At 48.5% G+C, this 7,825-nt stretch overlaps 1 long non-coding RNA gene across 2 annotated transcripts in view; it reads right to left on the reverse strand.

The window, feature by feature from the left end:
- LOC117870244 overlaps positions 1–6,415 on the reverse strand; it is a 54,169-nt gene extending 47,754 nt beyond the window's left edge. For both annotated transcript variants that reach the window (XR_004643944.1, XR_004643945.1), the window contains exon 1: positions 6,342–6,415. This is a non-coding gene — a long non-coding RNA (uncharacterized LOC117870244). The remainder of the gene's footprint in view (positions 1–6,341) is intronic.
- Between the last annotated feature and the right edge of the window lie 1,410 nt (positions 6,416–7,825).

Below are 7,825 nucleotides of genomic sequence, written 5' to 3' on the forward strand. Positions count from 1 at the left end.
AAAGCTTATGCTCTAATAAATTTGTTAGTCTCTAAGGTGCCACAAGTACTCCTGTTCTTTTTGCTAAAAATGTTCTTCTAACAAAGTCAGGGTGTTGTGCGCTTTGATTTACAATTAAGAGTTTATCCAAAAAGGGAAACTAGAATTCTGGTGATCTTCCTACTAAGGTACTTGCTGGGCTGAGTTAGTAAATTACTTAAGAGGGCCAGTAGATTAAAACATCTCGATAGTTTCTGTGATCTCCTAGGAAACGGGTTTAGATAATTTCCACACAGGCAGGTGGTGTTGATTGGATGTTGAGTACACTCAAAGCCAAGAGAGGAAAGGTCCATATTTATTGCCAGTTATTACCCTACCCATCCATCCATGTTCTCTATAATTCCATCCCTTTGTAAAACATGTTTTGGCAAGTTAGTCACCTTCTTTTCTTGGGCATGTTCCTGCTTCCCATAGAGTAAGTTCCCATCCATCTTATAATGGAAGACAGAAGCTAGTCTCGCCACAGCTCATGAGATGAACGGTATCCTAAGTTTTCTTCAGGTCAATTGTCCAGTCCTTATCCTTCCACAGAGGCAAAGGGAGGGCAGTAGCAGATGCCTACACTTCCATGTCTGCATTCAGGGTTGCTCAGTATATACAGAATCAGGGGTCTTTCAGCAAAAGCCAAAGGAGAAAAATACTTAGGTTTATGAGCTGCTTTAGAGGATGTATCCCATCAGTTTGTAAGTACCTTGAAGGACCTTCTTTTGCTAAAATAACCAGGTATCTGCTACTCCTACCTCACCCAGTGCCCTGGGTCAACACACACACAGTGGCTCTGCATCTTTAAGTGGTGCTACAAAAATTGGTTGAAGGATTCCAGATGAGTGCATTCTTGGACAAAAGTTCTGCTGTAGCAGGAGAGACTGCAGGAAAGCCCATCTTCCCTGGCAAAGATTGCCATTGAGCAAGAGGGAGTGCTCAATGCACAGTAGGATCTCCAGAAGTGCCCATGCACATGTCAGAGCAGCAAGTGCCCAGGAACATGCCAGCATACTCATCTAATGTAAGAGTTCTTTTAGAGGATAAGGTGGCATTAAATATCCTACATTCTTTCCACAGGACTATCCCAGTCTCCAGCTACTCTCTGAAAATACCTCCACAATTTAATCAGGAGCAGAGCTAAAGCTCTGAAGTCCAGATTATTTTGCTCTCTCCAAAAGACCCATAGGTAGCTGACAGAAGAAACCCGACAAGGACTTGAAGTTGCAAGCTTGTTAAACCAAATTAAAGTTTTTTGGGCGAGGGGCAAAAAAGGAGAAGTTCAAATGCCCACAAAGCCAGTTTCGTAAAACTGTCAGCTCTAACTAGTGTAAGCCATGGTATGAAAGACATTCACACTTGCCTGCGGCAAGCAGAACTATTTCTCGGGTAAATTCCATCAGCTTTCGCAGAACCTAAGCTTAAAAACCACACACAACAATCTCTAGCACTTGGGTCTGCAAAGCTGCATGTAACCAAGAGTGTTGTCTTCCTCGGGCAACAGACAGTTCTTGTTCCTCTGCTGATGCTCAGGGCTTTGCCAATGCAGCGGAGTGAGAACTAACCAGTCTTGCAACACCATAATTTAAAAAGGTAAGCATTTGGGAAGTTTCCTTAGCTCATAGGTCAACACAGTTGAATGGATTCTACAGATCGTGCTGGTTTTACAAGCATTTAGTCAATGCTGATCTTATGAATTATATACTAGCTAGAATAGTATAACTTTAAACTCAAAATTCTACTGAGAGTATACACAGCTTAAAACCCAGGACATCCAGCATGAACCACTGCAGAGTAGAGACAAAATGGGGCCTCCTCAATATACCAAGGAAGGTGAAGGAAGCTCTAGAAGTATGTAGGCAAAATGGATATTCCTATACCCTGAAAGTAATGTTGGATTCACTCTTCCCCTCCCGCCCATGTCTCCAAGAGTTGCAGGAAAGGTCATTTTAAACACATCTGAAGTCTACCTTGGATTATTGCCAGTATGGCAAACTAAGTAGATCTAGGTCATAGGTCAAGCCAAGAATATATCCCCCACCTTTAATTAACCTGGAGCACAGCAGCCTCTGCTGGACTCTAGCCTTAAATAAACAAATTATAGGAGATATCCTATCTCCTAGAACTGGAAGGGACCTTGATAGGTCATCAAGTCCAGCCCCCTGCCTTCACTAGCAGGACCAAGTACTGATTTTGCCCCAGATCCCTAAGTGGCCCCCTCAAGGATTGAACCCACAACCCTGGGTTTAGCAGGCCAATGCTCAAACCACTGAGCTATCCCTCCCCCGTTGCAGTGCCATTGCCCTCTTCATCAGAGGTACAGATGGTAGCAGGTCCCAAATCCTAAAATCTCCCTAGTCTTGACCAACTAAAAGGGCAATGTGTTTGTCATGGAGCTCAATGTTAAATCCCATGATTCTTCATCTTTTCCTTGAGCTCAGGATTTTCCAGCAAAGGGAGAAGTTTTGCAAACTGTTTTTTGTTATCTGATCATTCTTTGTCCAACTGCCCAAGATTCCAATACTTCTTCACAGAAGGTCACAGGAAGTCTCAGGTGACTTGTTTTAGTTTTGGCTAAGTTACAGAGGTATAAAAATGTTTTTAAATACAGTGTCAGCATTTTAACCAAGGACAGAAATAGCCACCTCTCCACAAGTAGCACAGTTATATTTGCAATTTGCATAGGGTTATGTTATATAGCCATTTGTCTTAAGTACCTTAGTATCTAGGCACAACAATTAGTAAAAAGCAAACAGTACCGAAAGCAATTCTCCTCATGATTTAAGAATTTATTTTTAATTTTGTTTTTGAAAGAGTAAATCTGGATTTTTGTTGCATGATTCCACATCTTGAGGTGATCACAAGCAAGACTGGTTTCAGTCAGCCTCCAAGCAGTCTTTTCTTGGGGTTCTTCAACTGCATAATCCCTATAGAGCACAATCACTTGGGTGAGTTGTGGGCAATGAAGTGGGGTCCCAACATTGACAAGTCCCAACATAGGAAAGCTTTTGGAGATTAGGACCAAAACAGAATTTGTTCTCGAAATTAACAGGGGAGCCAGTGGCTTCCTTAGAGCACCAGGGTGAGGGTTTGCATTGGCTTTTGTTGGTGAAGACACTGGAAGTCAGGGCCGGTGCAACCCATTAGGCGACCTAGGCAGTTGCCGAGGGCGCTACAATTTGGGGGAGGGGGCGGTGACCGCAGCAGTATTTCGGCAGCGGAACCTTCCACTGCCTCTGTGGGGAGCGGCATTTTGGGGCGGGACCTTCCACCGCCTAGGGCGGCAGAAAAGCTGGTGGCGCTCCTGCTGGAAGTAGTTGCAGATTCCATATGGTGGTGAAACGACTTAAATTGAAAGTGATGAAAACAGAGTTTACTGTCTACTGTAGATCCTTGTCTATAAGATAACCAGCCAAAATGCATCCTTGCAAAATACTTCTCATCTGAGGACAGTAGCTTTTTAGGGGGTGGAGGGAGGACAAGCAAGTTCTTGAGTTGTTTGCTAAAGGATAGGAAAATAGGTTTTCATGCCTGTTTTATAAGGCTCCTTTAAAAAGGACGGAGAAAGTTTCACAGATTTCTGTGAATAACTGCTCATAATACATTTTAAGTAAACTTTTACAGACATAATATTCAGTACCATTTATCCTCCCTAGCCATGATTAGAATACACAGCTCAAATCTCTAGACATTTGGTTAAAATCATTCTGATCTGAGTAACAGGATAGGTTTGCATTTAGGGTACAGTTCTATCAAAGTTGTAGTGCTCCTAAAATATTTTTTGCTAGAGCAATCAGGACTCTTAACTGTCTCGTAACAAGATTAGCTTGAACTTTCCTGCATTTCAAATTTGCTGACAGATTTCAGAAAATACTTACTTAGAATGCAGAAAATTCCTATCTAAATGACAGAAAAATCTGCCTCACAGCATGAACGCTTTCTCAAGCACTTTAGACTCACATCAAGAACTTCAACTCAGATTCAGTTTGTAAACTGCCAGTATTTTGGTGGGGAAAAGAGGTTTTAAAAAGTGAGCAATAAGTGACTAAGCTTTACATAATTATTCTGTGTCTGGCAGATGACAGGTTAAATATTCTTTAGTGACAGTATTGTTTTAAAAGTATTTTTCAAGGGCTTTATCCCATCCTCCCAGATCCAAGAGAGCCTACTGACCCAGCTCACACCTATTGTACTGCAGATACAAGAGGAGAGTATGTGTGAGTGGCAACAGCTACACTGGATTTTGCAGACTCCATACTTAAAAGCTGTACTCTGAACAAAGTTCCCTTTCAGAAGGAAATGCATATGCTCCTGAACACGCTACAGCTTTTTAAACTGAGCCCATAAAGGAAGATGAGTCACTGACCTCATCTAGTGTGGGAGGAGAGCAAGCCATGGAACAGAGGAAGCCCTAGGAGAGCTTTTCATTAAAATTGGCTTCTATGGAACCTTACTTTAATATCAGAAGATGATCAGACACCAGCACTTTGCTGTTACTACATCAGCAAGTTATAGCCCGAAAAGGAGAGAAAACCACAGTAGAGGAGAAGACGACAATCATCCTTTCATACTTCACATCATTGCCCCAAGAAGAGACTTCTCCTCCTAACCCAGCCTACCCATTCCCCCTTCCCTCCCTGCCCCAAAAATAAATTTCTCCCTCTAATTACTCCATCCTGCCACAATGGGGTCCAGAGATGCTTTAATCTTTTACTCATGTCCCAGACAACTCAGGGAGAGGCACACGGTTATGAACAGGGGAGTTTATCCCTCACAAAAGAGAAAAAATCCTGGCAATTATATCCCAATAAGGCAAACTTTTATCATTAGGATAACATTGGAACAAGTCACTACAAATCTAGAGTTTATCAGAGAGAGAGAAAGAGAACACAGGGATTCTATCTGGATTTTAGTCAGGCACTCGATACTGTGCCTCACAAAATCTCAATTGGGAAGTTAATTCAAATTGGCTCAGATAGAACAACTCCTGTGGATTGCAAGCTGGCTGGAAACCCATACACAAAATGGTTATGACAAGTAGCAAAGTAGCACACGGGGAGAAAGGGAGAAACCAGTGTTAAGACACGTCTTAATAAATATGCTCATTAATTATCTAGAAGAGTTAGTAAGCAAAATATTAATGACATCCACATGGTGATCAAACCCCAAACACAGCATATAACTATCCTGGATGGGCATAACCCACCCAACAGATATCTGAGGGGTCTGGTTTTTCTTATCACTTTGACCACACTTGTATAACTTGTAATCCCAATAAAGTCTCATTAAACTGAACTGACATTCTTAGATTATTAAGTGGGAATGAGCTGCTGACACCACTGGGGATGGAGAAACACAAGGTGTGTGTGTGTGTCTCTCTCTCGAGATTAGATACATGGGCAGAAAGTTTTAAAGAGATTCAACTTAGAAAAACACAGCTAGTGTATTGGAGTGGGAAAGGGTGGTGGGGAAGGGAAAATCTAAATCAGATCCTTCACGGAGACAAGTAGCCAAGGAATCAGTAATGTTGAAAGCCCTTCGTTACAAAGGTAGACAGCAAGTTAGCCATCAGCTTGCATTGCTATGCGGCTGCAAAATAAAATAAAGTAAACAAGCTTAATGCAATTTTAGGCACAAGGAGGCGTGTGAGGCCTTCTATACAACCACACCAGGAATAAGGCATTCCATTCTGGCATTAAGTTACCAGAAAGAACTTGACAAAGCAACAGGAGCTCCATGGAAGAGATTAGGGGGCTGGAGGAATCCAGTAGGGAGGAAAGATTAATAAGTGAGTGGAGCTTGGTTAAATGACAACCTGAAAGGAGGGGGGAAATCACCAGTCTACAAGTGCGTGAAGGGTGTAGGCAGGGCTTAAATTCTTAGAGTATTTTCCAGAGCCCCCCACCCTCCAACATGCTATAAAAACTCTAAGAGGGAAGGGGGAGGAAGACTCACCCACATCCTCACACCCACCTCTGCCCATTCTCAGCCCTCACCCACTCCTGGCAGGGGTTAAAGCCAGGCCCCCCTGGGGTCAGGGAACTCAGTCCCCCCACCCTTCCCACTCCACACAGGACAGCTCCCTCACACAGCTCCTGGGCCAGGGGGCAGAAAGCTGCCCACCCCACTGCAGGAGGGAGAAATTGATAACCCCCCACAAAGGGGGATGGGGGGAGCCCAGCCCCATGGGGGAGGGGCACCTCAGAGCCAGCCAGCCCCCCCCCCAGCCCCACAAGGGTACCACCTCAAGCCCCCCCCCCCCCCCCCGGGCGCTGACCCCGCCGCCCCCGGAACAACTCTACACCCCGCTCAATACCTACGCGTCCCGATGCCCCAGCGCCAACTGCTCCCCGCCAGTCACCTCCCCGCGCCCGCCTTTTGACGGGAAACTACCGGCTCCCCCGCCCCGCCCCCACTCCACCGGAGCCGGGAACAGCCCCGCCCCCACCCCGCCCCTCAAGCTCCGCCCCGCCCCCAGCTCCCTCCTCCGCCGGCTGAAATTGCTGCTGGCCCTCGGTTTTCCCTGCCTCTGTCCCTGCCCAGAGCGCCTACCACCCCCGCTCCCTCTGCTGTGCCAGGCCTGCCACCCCCTTCCCTTCCCCCTGCCCTGCCACTCCCCAACCCCCTTCCCTTCCCTCTGCCAGCCCTACCATCCCCTTCCCTCTGCTCTGCCAGGCCTGCCCTGCCACCCTCCAACCCCCTTCCCTTCCCTCTGCCAGCCGTACCATCCCCTTCCCTCTGCTCTGCCAGGCCTGCCCTGCCACCCCCCAACCCCCTTCCCTTCCCTCTGCCAGCCTTACCATCCCCTTCCCTCTGCTCTGCCAGGCCTGCCACCCCCTTCCCTTCCCTTCCCCCTGCCAGCCCTACCATCCCCTTCCCTCTGCTCTGCCAGGCCTGCCCTGCCACCCCCCAACCCCCTTCCCTTCCCTCTGTCAGTCCTACCATCCCCTTCCCTCTGCTCTGCCAGACCTGCCCTGGCACTGCTGTGCCAGCCCTGCCACCCCAACCCCCTTCTCTTCCCTCTGCCAGCCCTACCACCACCTTCCCTCTGCTCTGCCAGGCCTGCCCTGCCACCCCCCTTCCCTTCCCTCTGCCAGCCTTACCATCCCCTTCCCTCTGCTCTGCCAGGCCTGCCCTGCCACCCCCCAACCCCCTTCCCTTCCCTCTGCCAGCCGTACCATCCCCTTCCCCCTGCTGTGCCAGGCCTGCCACCCCCCTTCCCTTCCCCCTGCCAGCCCTACCATCCCCTTCCCCCTGCTGTGCCAGGCCTGCCACCCCCCTTCCCTTCCCTCTGCCAGCCTTACCATCCCCTTCCCCCTGCTGTGCCAGGCCTGCCACCCCCCTTCCCTTCCCTCTGCCAGCCTTACCATCCCCTTCCCTCTGCTCTGCCAGGCCTGCCCTGCCACTGCTGTGCTAGTCCTGCCACCCCCCAACCCCCTTCCATTCCCTCTGCCAGCCCTACCATCCCCTTTCCTCTGCTCTGCCAGCCCTGCTTTCCTTCCCTCTGCCAGGCCTGCCACCCCCCAGCTCCCCTTCCCTCTGCCAGCCCTGCCCTGCCACCCAGGAGCACCGCCAGCTTTTCTGCCACCCTAGGTGGCAGAAGATCCGCCCCAAAATGCTGCCCCCCACAGAGGCGGCAGAAGGTCCCACCGCTGAAATACTACCGCGGTCGCCGCTCCCCAAATTGTAGCATCCTAGGCGACCACCTAGGTCGCCTAATGGGTTGTGCCGGCCCTGCTGCCACCCCATCTCCCCTTCCCTCTGCCAGCCCTACCACCCCCCAATCCCCGTTCCCTCTGCCAGC

The sequence above is a fragment of the Trachemys scripta genome, unplaced genomic scaffold (genome assembly GCF_013100865.1).
Source record: "Trachemys scripta elegans isolate TJP31775 unplaced genomic scaffold, CAS_Tse_1.0 scaffold_111, whole genome shotgun sequence".
Lineage (NCBI taxonomy): Eukaryota > Metazoa > Chordata > Testudines > Emydidae > Trachemys > Trachemys scripta.